This window comes from Thermobia domestica, chromosome 7 (genome assembly GCF_964235325.1).
Source record: "Thermobia domestica chromosome 7, izTheDome1.hap1.1, whole genome shotgun sequence".
In the NCBI taxonomy this organism is placed as follows: Eukaryota; Metazoa; Arthropoda; class Insecta; order Zygentoma; family Lepismatidae; genus Thermobia; species Thermobia domestica.
In genome coordinates, this window is record NC_137460.1 from 167,698,767 (window position 1) to 167,720,892 (window position 22,126).

Here is a 22,126-nt window from a genome sequence, read left to right on the forward strand (position 1 = left end):
CCTTCTTTGGCTCCACTTTTATAGGACCTCTTCAGGTGGCTCGTCCTCTTTCGGTTCCCATCGTGTTGGTCTTCGTGTCATCCTGGTCTGTGTATCATCTACTTGTTTATAAACAATAGCACGTGTCGTCTCTAAACATGTGCTTACACCGTGATGAAGGAATCCTTACAATCCATATACACACAGACAGGGAAAAACATTTCACGGCAACTGTGAACATTGGGTGGGAACTGTGAATCACTGGAGTTCAACTATGAACGTTTACGGCAATTGTGAGCATCTTTTGACTGTCCTCCCAACACCCCATATCACTCCTCCCCCCCTCTTCCGCCATGTGAGGACAAGGAATAGTAGTTTCCTACTTGTATTAATGTGAAATTATATTATTCTAATGTTTCAATGTTACGGAGTGTTTTTTTTTTTTTTTTTAACAGATTAATTGGGAGATTTAGATTGCAAGGGGGAAGGGAATATTAAAACAGTTACTTTTTCTAAAAGCTTCGTAATGATATAACTTTCTTTGAGCTTTTTTACATTACTATTCAGAGTGCACGTTCTCTTTTAGTTTTGAAGTTTTCTACTAGTTTTCGTTCGACAAAGAGTTTTTTCTATGCCAGTCTTCGATCCTTTGATAAGACAACGTAGTTAGTTTGTTTTAAAAGCTTTGGTTTACAGAGCTTAGAAACTATTCAGAAACATACACATGAATGAACGGATACGAAATAGAACATAAGAAGATAAAAACTTTATTTTTCAATTGTACGTTCCACGTTCATTCCGCGGGATCATCGACCACAGCTTGATCATCGGAAGAAACTTTCAATGCCATCCCTCCCAGGAGCCCGTCCTGGATTCCAATCATAGATTACCTGTAGGCGTTATAGCTGCAGATAAAAGCCTTCGGTACCGTAAAGTGAATGTTCGTTCAAACTGCTTTTCGAAGAAATGCGAACTGGTTTCTGAGTAGGATCTAAAACAAAGATCATCCAGTACTTCGTTGATACAGTATAAGAACAGGTGCACGACCGAACTTTATTAACGACTGCATAAGCTTTGATTTTGCTGTGTGTAATTATGTATGCATAGTTTAACGTAAAGTTTCTGAGATGTCTTCAGAAAAACTAGAAAGTGCACTAAGCAATGATGCACATACTACTACTTCTTTAAAATATTCCAACAATTACGAAAACAGAACAAAGAAGAAGGGGAAATTAAGTGATGAAACCATTGAAAAGCGACCTATGACTCGGTTCTGGTATATAAAAATATTTCACATATATTGGACATCTGAAAAATAGTGTACATGTATAGGTAGGTACTCTCAAGACCCTCCTATATGTCTGCCACTCGATATTGGTTTTGACTTTTGGTTTTGGTTCAATCCCGGGTACAGACTTCCCAAATAAGGTTTTTCTCCCATTTTGCCATTTCCCATCATGATGAAATTTTTCGTTTGTATGAATTTAACATTCCACGTCACGGAATGGGAGCTAAAGGAGACGTGGATCTACTGGTTATATTGGAATCCGAACCACTTTTTTCGTTCAACGTACTCACAACGGGAGTCGAACCTGGAACCACGCGCATCGAAGGCAAACGTGCTAGCCACTACACTAAACGGGGCTCCCTATCATGATGAAGGCACTTCTTTACTTACACTTACCTTAAGAAATAAGTGATATATAAATCACTAAATGAGTTCGATTAAGCTCAACCAATATTGACCAAACTCTCAAAGTTGTAGATGTTGACCTGCTTATCATCCATGTATAATCTTTAATCATGTTAACTACACAATGAATCAGGGTAAATACCATAAGAAACGATCCAAATAATAGGAAGGTATCAATGGCGTAATTTGTGCTGTGCCCTTTACTGCTGACAAGGAGACTTACGGAAGTGTCACTCACTGATTTGGGTGAAACTTTGAATACTTGTAGAACATTGAAAAATAATCAACACGTATTTTTCTTTTTATTTCGGCAATGGTGCGGGCAAAAACCACCATTTGAACATTGTGGGTGGTCTCCAAGCATAGACAGAAAACAATCATTCAATGTAGAAGAAAACATATTGCCAAGAGAGAGGTAGGAGAGCTTATTCAAAATCTGATGTCAAAATTACAAAATTCAAAATGTCGGATCCAATATGGTGATTACAATTACTAAAAGTATGCAGTTAGCCCAGAACAATTCTAGTTAGCAGGGATTACCGAGAAAACGTTACAGGCCGATTTGAAACCCCTGCTGACGTCTCCATTGACCCTCTACTCATTCCATTCCATTTCTGTACTTCTTTCAACGGGATGCTTGATTAAAGTGAGTCTCTGCATACCTCACTATTTGGGGTGCTTATTTCAAGTAAGTCCCCTCGTCCCTCACTATTCGGGGTGCTTATTTATAATAATTTATAGTATATTTGGTTAAATCTTGAAGAACGCAATAGGCGCTAAATTGGAACAGTAGGTTTAATTTTGATTATACAATTTATTTATACTTTAAATCTGATGCTCGAAATTTTCGTCTTCACTTTCTTTACCGTTAAAATGGATTGTTGAATATAATAGTGAGGTTGAAAGTTGGTTGAGTTGATTTTGAGTTTAACGTCCCTTTCAGTAGCGAAGCTATATGAGACGGGACCTACTGATTAACGTCGAATCCGAATTACGTGAGCTCCCGCCGGGAAGGGTTGAAAGGAGAATCACAATTTTGACTCTATTATATAACGACCGATTAAGTCTAAGCATCGATTTGTTGAGTATTGTAATGAAAGAATTTTAGTCGCTTCATGGCCAACACTAGTTCGTCCAGTGAGTGAGTTTTCCGATGGGTAGAATTAAAAGATAAGCAAAAACCGTGTTGCGAAATGTCACTCACTGTAAATAAGCTCCCCGACTACTGAGACGAGGGGACTCTATAAATAAGCACCCCGAATAGTGAGAGGCAAAGACTAAAAAAAAAAAAACCGAATAGTTGGAGATGCAGGGACTCACTTTGATCAAGTATCCCGTTAAAATAAATACAGAAAGGGGTTTCAAATCGGTCTGCAACCTTCTCGCAGTATCTAACCCCTGCTAACTATAATTGTTCTTGGCTAACTGTAGAACATTTCAAATCAGAAGAACTTTTAGTAATTGTAATCACCATATTGGATCCTCCATTTTGAATTTGTACTTTTGACGTCAGATTCTGAATTAGTTCTAAACCCCGCAGGCAGTATATTTTCTTCTACATTAAATGAGTGATTTCTGTCTATGTTTGGAGACCACCCCTAACGTTCAAAGGATGGTTTCTACACTTAAACCCGCACCATTGCCGAAATAAAAAATACGTGTCGATTATTTTTCAATGTTCTACAAGTTCCCACAGTTTCATTCAAACCGGTGAGTGCCACTTCCTTAAGTCTCCTTGAGAGAATTAAGAGAATCTTACCTTCGGTCCAACGATTTTCTAGGAGGGGGTGCAATACTATTCTAGGGGCTCTGCCCCTATGGTTACTATTATGAAAGGCACATTGTATTAAAGTAAACTTCGGGTATCTCTTGTGAAGATTGTCCGCCAAAATACATCTCCAGGAGGAAAATATGGAATAGTGGACATTTACATGTATGAAAATTACATACGTTAATTAGTCTTGTTGCATTGTATGTTCTAAATAAAAGAAAATTAAATCTTCAAATTTTACGTTCCACGGTTATACTGTGTAGGGTACAGAAGACTGCGAGGATGAATGAACGAAGTGGTAGAATGAATAAACAGGAGGAAACGGAACAATCCGAGAAAACTCACGCACATGGTATTTGTCCACAAAATCCATTTGGCATGAGCTGAGATCGAACTCGAAACCCCACTCACAAGAGATGAACCTTCTACTCCTGAGGCACCACGATCTAAAAGTTTTGATGTAATCAGTGAAAAGAGGACTGTTCTTTCTTGTGTTGTTAAATATTGTCTATTTCCTTGTCTAAATATGCCTATGCCTTCTTTACTCTTTTTTCAACAACACAACATTGATTGTACCTGCATTTAAAATCATTGTTTTCGATCGATCCACTCTGAAAATAAAGACTGGAAAGCAACTGCCTTCCTCAGCTTACGCGCGTAAATTCACACACAATGTATGAGCTGCATCACGCGAGTAAACTCACGTCATTAGTTTACGTGCATAAATTACATGCGTAAACTCACAGTAGTGTATGCTAGGCTTATGCTGCAGACTGACATTAAACAGGTGTTTGCATCAGAGACCAAAGAATAAGAAATGTATTCCAAGTGCAGAATTCCTTGTAATGCAAGATTATATCCGCTTTGCAAAATGAAGCGCATTCTTTACTGTGTTATACTACTTGTAATGTGTTATATTTATCCACTTGATGAGCGAGACATTTGAGGCTGATTTCGTTATTCAAACGTCTTTGGAAATAGAAATGTCTTTTTCATAGTTTGTATGAGTGGTGTTTGAGGCTGGCATTTGTTTTTGTTGTTTTAGCAAAAAATTCCATGCCCTTATTATTATTATTATTATTATTATTATTAAGATAATAGAGTAAGGAAGCCTCCTGAACTTCCAAGGTAAGAAATTTATAAACTAACAGCTAACAGGGTGTCTAGCAAATTTCTCTTAGCAAATTTTCGACTTTCCCCGACCATTTCCATATTTTTCCCGACCTATCCTAAGAAACAAAAATCGCACAGAAAGACTGAACGTAATGAAAAATAGTGCAAAATCTTAACCTGATCAAAACGTTTCTCCGTATTCGTGTATGCAATGAAGTAATCTAATCACGCAACTTCTACATCTCGTCTTCTATGGTAGCGACTTCTTCTGACAACTGATTTACGATTTTCTGTTTCTTTGCTTCAAGTTCCTCAAGTTGTGTTCTTCTTTTTCCAGCGGCCCTGCGATCTTTTTCTGACATCACTTTCCTACGGTGTTCTTCGGCTTCCTTGAATCGGGCGTATGCATTTCTCATTGACAGAATTATCTGTTTTGGAATAGGCAGGGCCTGTACGCCACCACCTACATTGACAGCATCATACAGTACACGCTGCGCCACTAAAGAATCCTCTGACAAATTTTCTACTATTATTTCCTTGTTTACGAAAAAAAAAAAAAAAAAAACTTTCTAAGGCTGCATTAGCATGGGAAAGAATTAGGCACATCTTTACTATCTTGCAGAGATATACATCATTTGGTGGTGACACTTATCCAGAAGTCACCTAGTCTGTGTTCACTTCTTTTGTAAGATTCCATTTTCTCTCGCACATGTATCTGGCCTACAAGAGCCTTGTATTCTCTGTCTCCTTTTCTGCATCGAACGCAGAGACAATATTACTCTGCACCAAAATTTCGAAAGTTGCTCTCATTTGTTCAACAGCTTCTTCCTGTGAATGAGCAACGGTGAAGGGATTAAGAAACGTCAGTGCTTTTGTAAGGGAATACTTTAGCGGGGACCTCTGCTGCAGCTTGGAAACAAAATGCTGGTAGCATTCACGAACTTGTTTACGAAAACACAGCATTACCTTTTCCCTAATCTCTGCACACTTCCTCAGTGCTGATCTAGTTGCATATCAATTTGCTTGATACGTTCTAAGTTAACATAGATGTTTTCATTTTTATCCATACTATCAATCTCATTGATACTCTTCTTGTCCATCGTTTCTTTTTAACGAAGCGTGACATCAACATTATTAACTGAGTGAGGGTGTCATGTAAAAATGGAATCATAGGAGTGTTTGTCTGATATTCGGTCAGGAAAGGTTCACAGTCCTCAGCAAAGGACTGAAAAAATGCTAGTTTTGCAAGGAGCAACTTGTCATTGAAACTTCCAGCTACTATTCTGAAACTGTTACAGTTGGGTTCTTTGTCTGTTCCCTTAACAGTCTCAACATACTTTCTCACATCCGGTAATATTTCTTCGCTTTACTACTTTAGCATTTCTCCCAACCGAATATGGAAAAAAAGAAGAGGAAATAATGACGAACCTGTTATTTCAGAATACTGAGCACGCCTTGTTGGTACCATTTCGAACAAGTTATACAAGGTTCTAGCAAAAGAAATCAAATCCCATCCAGTTTTTTGTATGCCACTCTTAAAACCACCGTGAACAAAGTGAAGACCACACGAGCCACGTTCAAGAAGCCGTGGAGCATCTGTACCAAGGGTACCACAACGTTCCTCTTTAATTAGCCTTAAAAGTGCCAAGTTAAGTTCGGTCTATCCATTGAAATTTGCAGAATCTTAGATGGCTCAAGCGAATGCAATACATTCTACAAACCATATAGGAGGACTGTAGCTGCACTATGATCCATAAAAACAGAATTCAAATACCGTCTTCTGACTCTGTTGTTGCTGTCGTCCCAGAAGCGTACACTAACATCCATTTGAGTCCTTTGCGCAACAGGATTTAAACTTTCATCAAATCCAATGACATAATATTCTCATTTTTGCAACGAGGATTTAAGTTCATGTTGAAAATATAGACACAACCCACACACGATGCTATATGATACTTTGTCCTTGTGCAATTTCATCTCGCTAGCAATTGCACTGTCTGGAAACATCCTAGTGAAAAGAACAACACTATTTTCCGCACTGCGTAAAGAGTTGAGATTCATCAGCGGGTCAATCCATGCAAAGTGACCGAGAAAAAATAAAAATTGCCGCTCGACCTTTTCAAAAAAATCACAATTGAGCCAAATATTAATTTCACTATTTTGAGAAGTGGCACAAAAATAGATAGAAGTGCCAAGATGATTGATATTGAACACGAAGTGGTTGATAACAGTACGAATGAGACTGGAACAAATCGTACTGAAAGTATGTTGGATCTCCTCAAACAACTCTCTCAACAGCAACAACAAATTAAGGATGAACTATCTCAACAGCAACAACAACGTAAGGATGAATTTTCACAACTTAAGGATGAACTTTCCCAACGACTTAAGGATGAACTTTCCCAACAACTTAAGGATGAATTCTCTCAACTACGACAGCATTTGAAACTGCTTTAGACAAACGGTGGAACATGTTAAAGAAATGTCATCACTGGTTGATATGAGTGCTTTAAATGAACCTGAACCTTCTACAGAAACAACGGAGAAAGCAAATTTTGAGTTTACTTTGGCGAAATTTACTAAATTTTCACAAAAGCATACTGCCGTATTGGTTGGACCAGACTATCCCAACTTTTCTTTTCAGTCAAATGTTTTTGATTCTCTCATGGATGCAGCGTGTAATGATGATTTTGGTGTGTATCAAAATGTGAACAGTTATGATCGTTTTCGTCTAGTGAATGCTATTGACTACTTGAATTTACAGTATCATGTTGAGTATGTATCATGTCATGATATTAATCTTGAAGATCAAGTAATGATAATAGAATCATTTAATGGTATGTACATGACATTAGTAGCAAGAAGAAAGTTGATTCCAGTATTTGTGAAATTCAGAAAGAAAACGTGTGTTCCCACCAATGTTTGTATTGATTGGTCGATTGAGTTGAATCTGTTGAACTGTGCATTCAATGACAAGACAAAAAGGATAATAGTGAGCAATCTGACGATGTCCTTACGGAACATGATACAGTGCGTTTACTTCAATCAACTAAGCATGACATTGCGAGATTTTGAAAATCCTTCAATGGTACAATGCAGTAATAACTTGAACCATACTAACCTTAATGGAGACCAAATTCGATACATTCATGTGAGATTGAAGAGTGATTCCAATGTACAACATGATGTTAAATTCACGTGTACCGGTAATGCAACCGAACCTAATTACAGAAGAGACAGAAACCATGGCAGGACAAACTACCGTGGATGTCATGTAAAGGACAAGTACAGATCCATTAGGAGACACGATATCTCACCACCAGTGAAACGAATGAGAACTGAACCTAATTTTACCGGTAAGACGACGCAATCTAACCGTAGAAATGGTAATTGGAACTTCAGAAATAGCCGGAATCACAACAGAAATAATATGGTTTATCAGAATCGATGCGTAGATGGCAGGAATTACGGTAATAAAAGTAAGAAACGAAGAACTGTAAAAGTAAATAACAAGCAATACTGTATTCCTATTTATGACTTTCAATGTAACCTATACGAAGTCGTTAGTCATGTAACTTAAGCTAAAGTTACGACGTTCGAGAAAACCGTACCCTATTTATGTACGCGAAGTTTGATAGATGTTATTTAACCTCAATAGAGAAAACGAAGAATCTTATTTATATTTATTCTAACTTATTGCGTTGTAATTTTTGTTATTTTATCTCTAAACTTATATTTAACCTAATAATTTATCTGTCTATGTTGATTGTATTTCCTGATGTTAAATTTTGTTTCTGCGTTCAATACCAATTTAATCCTAATATGTATTTCATTCGAATATATTTGTGATATGATTATTTATTATTTAAAATATTACAATGTTAGACATAATGACAATTGAAGTTATAAGAATAAATAGCATAATGACTAAGTATCAAACCAAAAGATAATTGAAATAATCTATAAAATACATTTTATATAAATTTCTTCTTCTCAATTTGCCCAAATGATTCAAATTTATTAATTAACATTGTATGGCTTTGAATGGACTTAATATAGCTTTATAATTCGGAACTCCTTATCGACGTTATATTATAAAAAATATAAATATAAAAATAATTATAAGATTAAATGTAATTTTTTTTTACTATTCAATCATTGTATACACTTCATTTTCAAAATTAAAAAAAAAATCCTCGCAAATGTATATTGGATGAGTGCATATTCTGAAATAAATTATCGGAAATAAATATTTTACGTAAATTTTTATGCCACAACTACCAGTTATATTTGATTACATTTAAATATAACATTGTCAATTTGCATATGTAAAGTTCATATTACTTGCTGGTTGCTACATATACTTTACAAAATAAATAATAAGGATAATTACAGTAACAATGCTGGAAAATGCAACTAGTAATATATATATATATATAGAACAAATTAACTTCATAACTAAAAATAGCGAATAAGTCCATGCTTCACATGTTTGGAAGTAACAGGAGAAAATATCACGGAGTTGACAAAATTTAGTTTAAAAGTGTTCAGTCGAAAGTGTTCATAAATTCAGGTTCATCCCAAACAAAAAACTTCTTCCATTTTTGAAGAAGGGAAGGAACTTAAAATGCTGACTGCATTACCTCTCTGTATTGCTAAACTAATACGCTGAATTAAAATTGTGCACTTCTCGTATCTCCCGTCTTGAGGTTTAAGTTCGACCCAATTTCCTTTAGGAACTCCCTAGCTTCCCGGCTAAAAACTCCCATAGTTTCTGTAGCAAAGGCGATGAACATATGATCTTCTTTTAATTTTGAATATTTGGTGTGTTTTCGTTTACAGGCTGTCTCAGCAGCATTTCCTGCCTCTTTACATGTTGAAGGTAAATGAGAAGGCGCAAAAGTGTCAACACATGTAACGTCCCATACCAGTCGTTGCCCCATTTTCCAAGGGGTTAATGTTACTCCATCTGGTCGTTTCTTATCATCTCGGGACATTCCAGATGGTTCTAAAATACTTGGGACATCAATGCTGGCAAGAGCTCGTCTTATTATATTATTCAGCTCTCCATGACGAGAAATTCGACCTCTACTCCTAGAACAGCTTAGCGCATGTAAGAATTTTTCATCAACCTGTTCCTGACATGTGCATTTGAAACTATGGCAGATATAATGTAACATTAATTATTAATAATGAAATATGATGTATATGAGTTATTATGAAATGTGATTTTTGTTTATATACGAGGAATGTCCGAAAAGTACTGATGATTAGTGTAGGAATCCTAACGGTCCAGGATTCTTTTCTTTTATTTGTAAACTAAATAAAAGAAAGTCCATATGTTCGCGCGCCATGTACAACGATATGTTGTATTTTTAATGTATTCTTTGGGCAAAATGTCTGATCTTGTCTATAAAATATGCACTAGCGAGCTAGGTTAAGAAGAAGAAAAGATATATTGTAAAATCAATGTATTAGATAAATGAATGTGTTGTTGTTGTTATCACTAAGACGACATATTTAGTTATTGCTATGGTAACAGAAGTAAGGTTATAGATATAATGTAAATTACCTTGGAAGAATCATAACGTTTATAAAAAGGAAGGTGAACAATAAACGACATTTTGCATTATGTCAATTAAGTGTACTCATTGTGTGGCTCAAACAACGATAAAATAATATCGTTAAGAATCAGGAGGTGACAGTTATAATAATGACATTTCTTACTGATATTCTTCTTCATAGGGTCCTTGTCTTACAATCTACTAAATATCACGTTTTTTCACGGACTTTAATTTTTCCGAAATTCCCCTGGATTGATCAAATAACACACTGTGCGGTGGTTCCACGAAAAACTCATATAAAACAATAAGTTACTTCTTGAAAAAAAAAAAATAAATAAAATAAAATAAAATAAAGCTGGAACAGAACTTCAAAAATTCTTAATTCCTCGTTGGCTTTTAAACGGAAAATCCAAAAGAAAGCATTATTCTAAATTGAGGTACTGTATTTCCAATAACCTTTACTTATCCTTCATTTTTCCAATATTTCTAAATATTACAAAACGATTTGTAATTTCACGTATAATCACTATAAAGCAGTGGTTCTAAAAGTGGGGTCCGCGAGGCCTAAAAATTGAAATATGTTGTAATAAAATGGAACTTACAGCTGTTATGCAAGAAGTATTTTTAAGATTAAAACGGTGCAGCTGTGGGCAGTACGAGTACAAAACAAAATCTATTCATTTCCAGTGCTCAAGGATGTCTGACTCTTCAGCTGAAAAACTCTCTGCTGAAATGCACAAACACTGGTAGGACACTTGAAAGCATTAGCTTCAAGTTTTCGAGAATATTTCCCTGTCCCACAACCTGGTAATAGTTGAATTGAAAATCCTTTCACTAACGTAGAAATCCATGACATACAAGGTATGAATCTCACGAACACAGAACAAGAACAGTTATTGGAACTATCCTGGAACCTCATGGAACGTTTTCAAAGAAAATGAACTTTCTAGCTTTTGGTTGCGTGTGCACTGTGCGTATGAAGAGTTGTTTGAAAAAATATTGCAACATTTGATGCCTTTCCGTACTACTTATGTGAGCAGACATCTTCTGGTCTTTGCAATACTAAAATCTTGTGGAATCGGACCTAAGATTGATGGTGACAAAACTTATTCCAGATTTGAATGAAATTACGGAAAAACGCAAAGAATTTCATTCCTCACATTAGTGACTCCACATTTAAGAACATTGTTTATCAACTGGAAAAAAAGACGGATTTTCAGTCTTGAAAGTTACTGTATTTTCAATTGAAATTTCGTTCACTTGGGAGCAATCATATATCTTTAGAATAAATTACTTATTGCATTGTTTTTCTTGATCTTTTCTTGTCAGTGGTAATTGTAATTAGTGTATTTTTTAATGCCATGTGAAATTTTAGATAGCATTTCAAGGAGGTCCATAGATCATTTTCCTAATGAACAGGGGGACCGCGTTATCGGAAAGTTTGAGAACTACTGCTATAAAGGGTCTAAACATAAAACCACATACCCATCCTTTTGAATATTACTGGGCCGTATCTCTCGGACCCTTGACTCTCCCCAGGTTAATTCTTAAATGGTGATTGCGTCATCAAAAATCAGCAAATGTTTTTTAATATCAAGTAAGCAGAAGTAGGATCACTTGTTACCCAGCAAACATTACAGTTTAATTGAGCACATCGAATGGCTATTCCACTTGCTATATTATAGCAAGCAGAATGGCTATTTTAGTAGATGATGGCATATGAGACATAAACCCAGATATTCTAATGCTGTCGAGCAGGGGTGTAGCCACGGAGGATCCATCGGGGCCAAGCCCCCTAAATGATTTCCTGGACCTCTCCAAATGATCAGCTTTTAAAACATCATCGAAGATTTCCCCACTTTAGTCATTTAAAAATACGAAGTTTACATATAATTAATAATTTACGATCCTGAATTACTTACAGATCCTAACCGATCCAGAAATAATGTGGTATCTCTTTCGTGTAAAGAATGACCAAGTGCACAGCTTGCTACCATATTTACTACATTATATTTTTTATATGCTGTAACCACTGTTTTAAAAAAACATTTTTTATCAGATGGAAAATTTGGTGAAAAACTATTTATATTCAGTTTTTCAGTTTGGGTTTCATTCACTCTTTTTCTCTCTCTCTCTCTCTTTGGTGGAAAACAGGAAGGGAGATGTAGCTGTTAATAAAATAATTATGTTTTTTAGTGATGAATAATAAATAAATATTTTTGTCAGGAAATCTTAAAGTGAAATTTTAAAGAAAATCAGTCTTATGTAAATAAGTTCTGTGCACAAGGGCTTAATGTGAAATAATTATACAGAAAGGTATTACACTTGGTCCGGAGCAGTAGTTCTTCGTTAAGCATAATAAAACAACCTGGTACATATTTATGATAAAAGAAAGCTAAACAAACAAAGTGTCTAGTTTTCCGAACGGAAACTAAACTTTTCCGGTTTATTCAAACCTCAGAATCACTAGCCATAGCTGCCTCCCCCCCTCAAAAATTATGGGCCCCTCCTAGATGAACCTCCTGGATACACCTCTGCTGTTAAAAACTCAAAATAATGAGACTATATGCTGAACCGGTTTTCAAGTTGAAATACTATTTTGTAAATTAATCAAACTAACTGCAACTATGAGGGACAGGCTACTGTACCGGAAATGCTAAGTTGGACAATGTCTGAGTGAAACTGGAGGGTCTATCTATATCTACTCAATTCTTTATGTAAATACTATTTAACTGAAACTGAATTTTACTTTTATTAATCAAAGTAAATATCGCCGATTTCATACGTAACTGCCACAGGCCACGTCAAAAAGATAATGCTGCAGAGTGGCGACAAACTATAGACAGTGCACTAAGCTCCAACAAAATGGCGAACCTAATCAAAATGTGGAATTGTACAATTAGCCTTATGGGCGTGTTCGTTTCCTTACATTAGATGTTTGTTTCCGAATTTCATTCTCCTGCAGGAATGTGTCAAAAGTTGCAATTATTACTCCTACCAGAATAAAACTGATATATGAAAACTATTATAATGAGACTGACTTTTCTGTTGTCGGACATTATGGAATCGAGGAGAGGCCTATTTCGAATTTTATCACGCCATTGCTATTATTTTCAAAACACACAAAATTACAAAATATCGCTCTTAAAACACATTAAAATTCCGAGGCCATTAAAATCATTATATTTAACTGATGGAAAATTGGCCTTGAATTTTTAAAACAAATTTCTTGGTTTACCTTAGTATGTTGATACAGAAAACGCCAATTCTTAAGATTATTATAGACAGATGTTATATTTTACGAATGGAAATTATGTTTAAGAAAGCAAACTTACCAGTTTCCTATATCATAGAGATAGCCACTTCTTCCAATCAAACGTGTACTCCAAACAAATGACTGATGAGTTGAGTTCTAAACAAAAGAATGGCAAAATGTGATCTTCTAAATGATCATATTAGAATTTTCAAATCTAAATGCGGTGACACGAAGTGTTCACCTCAAGCAAATAGGCACAATAATTGTCAAGACTGTAAATTCAAATTTCCCGATCTTTTTCACAAATCCCCGATTTCCCGACCAATTTTTTAATTTAAGGCCAATTCCCGACTGCTGGACACCCTGAACTAATGAAACTATGTGTTCATACAAAAAAGTCGAGCAAAATATGTATTATTTAAATTGTAGGTCTTATAAATCCCAATAAACAAGAGTAGCATTTAAGAGTGTTGAATACCTACACCATCATGGTTTCTCAGCCCATTAATTTATATAAGGAAACCTTCTGTTTATTCTTTGAAATATACTAGAATTTTAGCAAGTTAATTTTACTGATTTCTTCTTGAGATCTTTAAATGTACTCTATACGAGATTAACTATTGTTTTATGTAATTTTAATATTTATAAATAAAACCTAAAGCAATATTACATTAAATGTAAGAATATTTTTAAAGCAAGGGGCACTTAAATAGGCCAGAAGGAGAAATTAGTGCAATCAAAATCCCGTCCATTTGAAAGAAAAACACTTCCTCACATAAAGCAATGAGCTAGAAAAAAAAAAAAAAAAAAAAAGGGTGGCAATTCAACACAAGAAAACACACGCTTCCTTTTATTATTATTTTTATTTTTTTTCGAAAGCTACTCTGAAACGATGGCGTGTCGTTTGCCACGACTCGATTTTAATGCATCCTAAGATACTCACGCAATAATTTTTATAGAGGGAGTTTGGTTACGGGCACAATTTGAAGTACTCACCAATTACCTCTATAAAAATTGTTGCGGAAGTACCGCAGAATTCTGAAACTTGGATATTTGGATAGGGCATATATTAGTTCCTAAGCGAAGTCTTGAACCGACTACGGTATGTCCCATAGTTTTGGAGCTATGGACCTTCAAAATTAATTTTGTCATGTTTTCGGCAGCCTATAACTCCTAAAGGAGAAGCATTTGTGCACCCAGGTTAATCTATACTTTTTGTCTTATCTTGGTGTCAGGAATCATCTCCCAAAGGTTGTCGGTGTTGTTTTAAAACACTCTGTATATAAGGAAAGCTCGGTTTCTAATTACCTTAGGAATGATTCATACGTCATGTTCCTCAGCAAAACCTAACTTTTAAATGGTGTCATGCAAATATATGACGGATGCATAAATATGAAAACCAGTTTCCGGAATTTGCTGAATAAATTTCGAGTTTCCATGTTAGGGTCCCTAATTACCGCGGGCTGAGCATGAACTGAGCTAACGAACAATACAATACACATGTGTTGAAGATGCCTAAATTGCCTCACTGTTGCAATAATGATACGTAATTTCTTTATATAGCTAGAAGGTGACAAATAAAAAAATATTATTATTATTAACTGAAATAAGATATTTTATTATTTCACATGAATTACCTGCTTGTTAATAGGCCTACCCAAAATTTTTCGGCTATTTGTAATCTGAAAACTACAATTATCATGAAACATGGGTTAGGTAGGTTAATCATACAAATAAAACAAGTATCAAGGTTTGTCGCCATTCTGCTTTCTTCTTCCAGAAAAAAAGACTGTTTAATAATGTCCGCATGAATAGTTGTTTTATTTATTTTTAAGCAGTCCGAGGCAAATAACAAGAGTGCTACAAGAAACAGTACTTTTTTTTTTTTTTTTTTTTTTTTTTTGTTCTAAATGTAGCTTAAGAGCAGTGAATGTGCTTTCTTTTAACATTACTTTCTATCTAATCATCAGTATTTGAGTCTATTATCATCTCACCAACTGCACTTCTAGAATGTGTTATCCCAAACAACTTTTTCTTTTTATCTTGTCCACAAATTTTACCTGATACATGCGATGGGCTTACGGGCTTACTACGAAATATTAAAAGCACTGCTGAAAATGTTCCAGTCTTAATTTTTTCTTTCATGGTGTTAGAAGTAAAACGAGCCTGAATTCTTTAAAGTGAATTATTTGTATTATATAATTTTTCGAAAAATTTTAAATCGAAATAGTCACAAAAAGTTTTAGATAACGGCAAACTTTTATTCGTTTAGAAATCCTAGTCTATGGTTCATTAGTAAGGACTCTGAGTAATGTGATGTAAAAATTTCCAGAGAATTAATCTTACTGCGAACTTTAATTCTTTAAAAAATTAAAAAAGATAAAGTAAGATAAAAATAAAAAATATCACATAATTATGTACCACCTCTTCCGAAAAGTGATCATATTTGTCAATGAGAAAATAATATTTACCTCTGCTTTGCATACCCATATATATATATATATATATATATACCATAATATAATATTGTGTGTTATCTCACTGAATAGAATAAATAACAAGCATTATTTCTCGCTATATTTTAAACCTGTACATATGTACATCATACATTCTATTACAATCGACTGTTAAATGAAAAGTTCTTTTTATGATTAGATGCGTTAAATAGAAGCGAGACTAAGTTGCACAGTCATTCAAAAATAATAATTCTATTCAAGCATATTTCATTAGGTACGGAAAATTTTCGGGAAAAATATAATGAATAATTTTCCGTTTTACATCACTGATAAAAATATGAGTTTCGGTTCTACGTAGGTACCACACGAATTATGCTTCTTTCTACATAGTGAGCTGCCTGAAAAATATTCACTTAGTATAACATACACGTTCTTTAAGAAAAAATGTGTGTAAATAATAGAAGCTAAAAAACTGCAATTAAAAGTAACGCACAATATATTCTGTAATAATTCTCCCTTTAAAAAGTAACAAAAATAACCTAGTTAGGTGTGATAACACTGGACATGTTGAACGGATCGTTACAAGATCTCCGCTCATGGCATTTGTAACAATGAAAAGATCATTACTGAAACTTACATATATGTCAGTGATATTCGTACGACAATGATTTTATGTACGCTTAACTTCTAAACTAATTGACAGAAAACGCTGAGATTTTGTTCAAAGCAAATATCAAAAAAGGAGGAAGTCGTTGGACATACTCTGCATTATTACCAGATAATATTCAATGTTTATAAACAAGAGTGTTTTGAACAAACAATATGAAGAGGAAGAAACATCTAAGCAAAATGGGGCTACCCACTATAATGGCTACGAAGTATCTGTGCAACATTTGTACAGATATTATATATTTTGGATATGAACCTTACAGTGTTCTTATACACCATTTCTAAAATAAGTAAATAAAAAAAGACACAAAGAAAGCAAACAATTACTAAAACCTTTTTGTAGGATTGTGACGTGATTTGCAGAAAGATCAGAATATTGAAAATAAAAAAGTGTAAAAAGAAAACGTAATCCAGCAAAAACTGCAGTGCCTATTTTTTGCCCACGTCTGTAAATAGGTCGTGCAGGTACAACAGTTTTACTGAGTACAATGTAAGAGATATGCTTATTTCCACTCAGTTTCAACTTAACCAACACATCAAATTACACACTGATATTTTACAGGTTCTTCTTTCACAGTTGCCAAATAAGTCAAGTGGTCTTACAAAACTAAATCTCTCCACCTAAAATATATCTGAGAACGCAAATTACTAGCTGAAAAACAATGTCACTTTCGTGAAAGCAAATCAATTTTCTGGGTTGAAACAGTATGCAATCCTCTCTGAAAACACATATCGCGCCGAATTTAGTTATGAGCACACACATAGTATTTTAAATTATGAAATTATCGCATCAGTTGTTTTGTAAACTCTTGTGTCTCGAACGTAATTAGCTTTCAACCTTTCTCAATGTCCATTCAATTTCTATATATGTACAATCTTGTTCAGAAAAACCTAAAGATTCACCTCGCTTTGAAAAGCCATGTACTCACATTTAGAATTTCAAACAAACAAATGTGAACTTTCTTTGCCTAATTCAGATCTCTATTTAAATCAGCAAAGCACTTGAACTTCCTATGTATGGTTATCATATTATAGCCTCTTAAAGCAAAGTGAATGGCAAAGACTTTTTTGAACAACATTCTAGAATACCGCCAAGCAGTATTCCTTACTGTCATTAGATACATATGTACGTTTAGTTCGAAAGATATGTTTAAAATTTACTATCTAATTCCCCGCATTCTTCTTTAAAATAAAAAATAATAAAAAAAAAAAACTATAATACTGAGAAACATTTACACAAAAGTCTATAGTTAGTTACTTATTTATTTTGGTTGCAGGAAACAGTATACAAATAATCGTTAAAAATTACTTGATTTGAAACTGTAATAATACGAAACTATTTCCTTTAATTTATAATCTTATTTTTATATTTGAATTGATAAAAAGTACATATATTCGAAGGCACTTCACCATGTAAAAATAAAATTATTTCTACACCTCTAAGGCAGCAGCAAAAGAAAAAAATATATATATATTCCCGAACCCAAAACACTAAAATACCAGATTCTGACAACTGCCTCTTATAAATCCAACACCCGTTTAGAATATACATCATTGCACAAAATTCAGTGGCACTTGAACGAGATATGTATGTATTTACAGATATGAAAAAAATGAGAACGAAGGCAAATGGCACTGATCATTTAAATTTATAATTACCAGGAATTTACCTACAAACTACACTAATATTTTGGTTTTGCATTTCTGAGCAGTCTTCAAATGATTACCTTACATAGTATCTACATTTAAAATTAACCTAGATCGGAAACATCAAATTTTGAATAAAAGTCACCATTGTCGAAAGTTGTAGAATCGTCCTCTACACTTTTGTGAAAGAAAGCCCTTAGTTTTGCAAGCAAAGCAGGATGACCAGTAAAAAATAACAGTCGCAAAAGATATCTGAAAAGAAAAACGGTAAAATATTGTCATTCTGGTAAAACAAATACAAGACAATTATTTTCATTTCACTTTCATCACCATACAATATATTATTTCAAACGGAATAAATTAGAATTTAATATCAGCGTACAATTCTAAAATTTGATACGAGGACAGTCCGAAAAGTATCCGACCATGGTCCCGGAAAACCAACACACTTACCCGGCATTTCTGTCATCCTAATCCTTTTTAAACTAGTCCCTTCTGCTTCTACACACCAAATTTGGTGGTTTTCCATTGTTCCGAAGAGGCCTGGGACTCCTCATTCGGAAGGGCTACGAGAGCTAGTTCCCATCTCGGATGCGAAAGCGAGTTTCTATCTGGTATCTTTTCATTTTTGGAAACAGCCAAAAACATCGAGGCTATGCCCGGAGAATAGGAAGCTGGGTGTACCATCGAAATGTTGTGCTGCGCCCAAAAGGACAATCACATGAGTCGCATGAAAGAAATCATTATCTTGGTGCAGTCTTCTGGGCTCTGAGTTAAGCAGGTCTGGTCATTTCGGGCAAAGAGTGTCAAATAGACAATAAAGAAAAGTCCTTTGTACTTGTACGTCCTTCGCGTACGTGATGATGCACATTGCCACGAAAATTGAAGAACACTGCTTTGATTCTGCTACGCACTAGGGGAGCATTTTTCTGGGTCTTCGCGAACCTTATTAGCCTTCGGCGAGATCACATGTATTCATTAAAGCGGCTGTGACTTCGTTTTTGTATCTTATCCGCACATCTACATCTTCATCATTTCAGATCTGCGCCGAGACTACATAAGAATGCCTAACATAACAACTCTACAACTGCATACGCAAGGGAGAGAACCATCTAAGGTTAAAGGCATTGTAGTTGCCTTCAACGACCCGAACTTTGGCCGATCTACGCAATGTAGCTTTTCCAATAACAAAGAAGGTAGGATACTTTTCCGACAGGCATAGTGTCTGTACATCATAATAAAATCAATAAACATTCGAGTACAGTATTTCCACATCAAATCATCCATCACAAATACAATTGGATTCGTGAGCAAAAGCTATTATACTTAACGTCGAAAGTAAATGCTGGATGCAGAGAAAAACACATTCCTGTGGATTAGTATAACAGTTTTTAACTTATTACGTAATTTTAAAATGAATATTTGATAGTATGCTGCAACGTAATTTTCTTATGAAATATTAATGAATTGTAATTTTGGACTTGTACTGTTCTCCCACTCACCGATTCAACTGTTTATCTCACTGTTTAAGATTTCCATGAAATTTAGTATACAACATCTATAGGGAAATATAAGAACTAGTATTTTTTTTTTTTTAATTTTCCTATATTACTCCTGCTTAAGTTTGGAGCATTCGAAAAATTAATGTGCTCTAAGATTTTGTGAATGATGCGGTGAAAGAACAGAATGACGTGTGTCATTTCAATTAAACAGTACAAGGCCGTGACTGAGGTAAAATATTAAAATGCACCTGCCAGAAATTTTATGAAGATTTTGAAAATTTGGTGTAGACCGGCCACAGAAATCGACACACGATTTTGTAATGAAATTGCTAGCGCATACAAAGATAGCGGAAAGGTGTGGTTCGTGAGGATGTTATCCAGAAAAATGAATATTTTCTACGGTGCAGTGCGAGTTGTGGAGGAAAATTCCACATTGAATGTAGAAACATTACTATTTCTAAATTTAGAAACATGAACAGTGCGATGAAACAAAGGTGGAAAAGTGTGGAAATTGTATGCTTAATATCGAAGACATACAAAAGGGGAAGTCAGTGACAAGAGCGTCGACTGAGGTCAACAACCAGAGAGGGATGGAGGAAGCGAAGCAGCTCCACGCCACGACCATTGCAAGAAATGGCCGTGTCCAAGCATCAACTCAACCACCAAGTGAAAGTGAGCTAAAAGCGGGGGAGCAAGAGGAAAAAAAACTTGAAGACATCATAAATGATCCTATAGACAACCTTGGTGATAGTTCTCCCGTATCTGAACTTCTGTCAGCTGTGCGGGCATTAAAAGAAAGTGTAGTGCTTATGAGCCAGAATTATGATAAAATATACGAAAAACTTTTGGCATTAGAAAATCTAAACTCTGAAATTGCTAAGAAAATAAAAATTAAAATCTAAAAAGTGAACTTACAATCAGAGTTAGAAAAGGCAGAACAATACAACCGACGGGAAAACTTGGAAATAAAAAATGTCCCTTTTAATAAAGGTGCAAATGCCGAAGCAGTTGTAACGGCAATTGCATCTGCTATCGGGGCTGAAGTAGACATTGAAAACGACACGCATGCAGTGCATTGGGTACCAGTTCCTTCCAAACCCACACACAAAAATATAGTGGTGGGATTCGTCAATAGACGGAAGCGAGACCAGTTCATGAGGGCAGTAAAAAAACAAAAACAAAACTAATGAAAAACTCACGACTCGTTCCATTGGTTTTCAGAATACTGTACCAATGTATGTGAATGACTATTTGACATCAGCAAGGAAAAGACTACTAGGTATGGCTATGGCAAAAAAGAAACAAGCAAGGTGGCAATTTGTGTGGATTGATTCAAATGGAACGATATATGCGCGAAAATCTCCGCACGACAGAGCAATTATAATTGAAAAATGCAGTAATGTGGAAAAAATATTCTAAGTGCATCTTTCGTGTTTGTATTTAGCTTCAGCCACATATGTTTAGTATCAGAATGTGTATTAGTAAACTTGTAGAAGTAGTGTAGTTGCTAATTGTTGTATTGCTAAGAGTATTAACAGTAGGAAAATAGTAGTATCGTAGTAGTAGAAATATTGTATAGAATAACTATAATCCTTATATGATAGACTGTGACATTGAAGATCCAATATTTGACTACGTTCATCCGTTTTTAACCTGTAAGAGTGTAGAACCAAATGAGCTCGACATCCCACATAACGATAAACTTCCACTATTACATCTAAATAGTAAATACAATGAATTTCAAACATTCTTAAGTCAAATAAAAACTGAGTTCAGTGTCATTGCTTTAAGTGAAACTCATCTTAAAGGAGCAGTTCGAGTTAAAAACAAGTTTGGTGCAATAGAAAGATAAACAAAAAATAAGAGACCCGTATTTTTTTATATCTTGATAGGCCGTCTCGTTCAGCTTCTACAGGCATTTGTTTTTGATGAATCGTAAATGGTGACGTCATTGGTGGGACGCGAGAAACTCAATGTGAGTCAGCAACCACTCCCTTGTACGCAGCTGATAAACATTTAATAGTGCATTGGATTTAATAGATTGTGTTTTGGATTTGTTAGCAGTCTTGCTCTGTTGAATTTTTGAGGGAAGTTTTTGTTAGTTGTTTTTCCTATAGCATTAGTATAAAAAAAAAAAGAGTAGAAAGAGAGAGAGAGCAGAAATTACGATTGTTGTGCGAAACAGTGTTTCTTCTAGACATGTTTTTAGGGTGGCACTGTCTCCCGGAGGTCTGAGAGATTCCCCCGGAGGAGACCAAAATAATACGTCTATAATATAATAAATATAATAGTACTGTGTAAAAATAATGATTTTTTTTCTGAAAGAAACACTAGTGTGAAGTAGAAAACACGTGTTAGTACAGCGCGTGCTGTGTCTGTGAAGTGAAGTAGAAATGCCTAACACCTGCTGTGTTTTCGATTGTAATTCTTATGCAATTGAAGCTGAGGACGTAAAGTATCTTTTCTTACGTTTCTA

At 34.9% G+C, this 22,126-nt stretch overlaps 1 protein-coding gene across 5 annotated transcripts in view; it reads right to left on the reverse strand.

Moving 5' to 3' along the window:
* Nucleotides 1-15,168: 15,168 nt before the first annotated feature.
* LOC145690563 (beta-1,4-glucuronyltransferase 1) overlaps nucleotides 15,169-22,126 on the reverse strand; it is a 148,712-nt gene continuing 141,754 nt past the window's right edge. For all 5 annotated transcript variants that reach the window (XR_014132243.1, XR_014132242.1, XM_081765577.1 and 2 more), the window contains one exon: nucleotides 15,169-18,400. The gene's annotated coding sequence lies outside the window, so the exon portion shown is untranslated. The remainder of the gene's footprint in view (nucleotides 18,401-22,126) is intronic.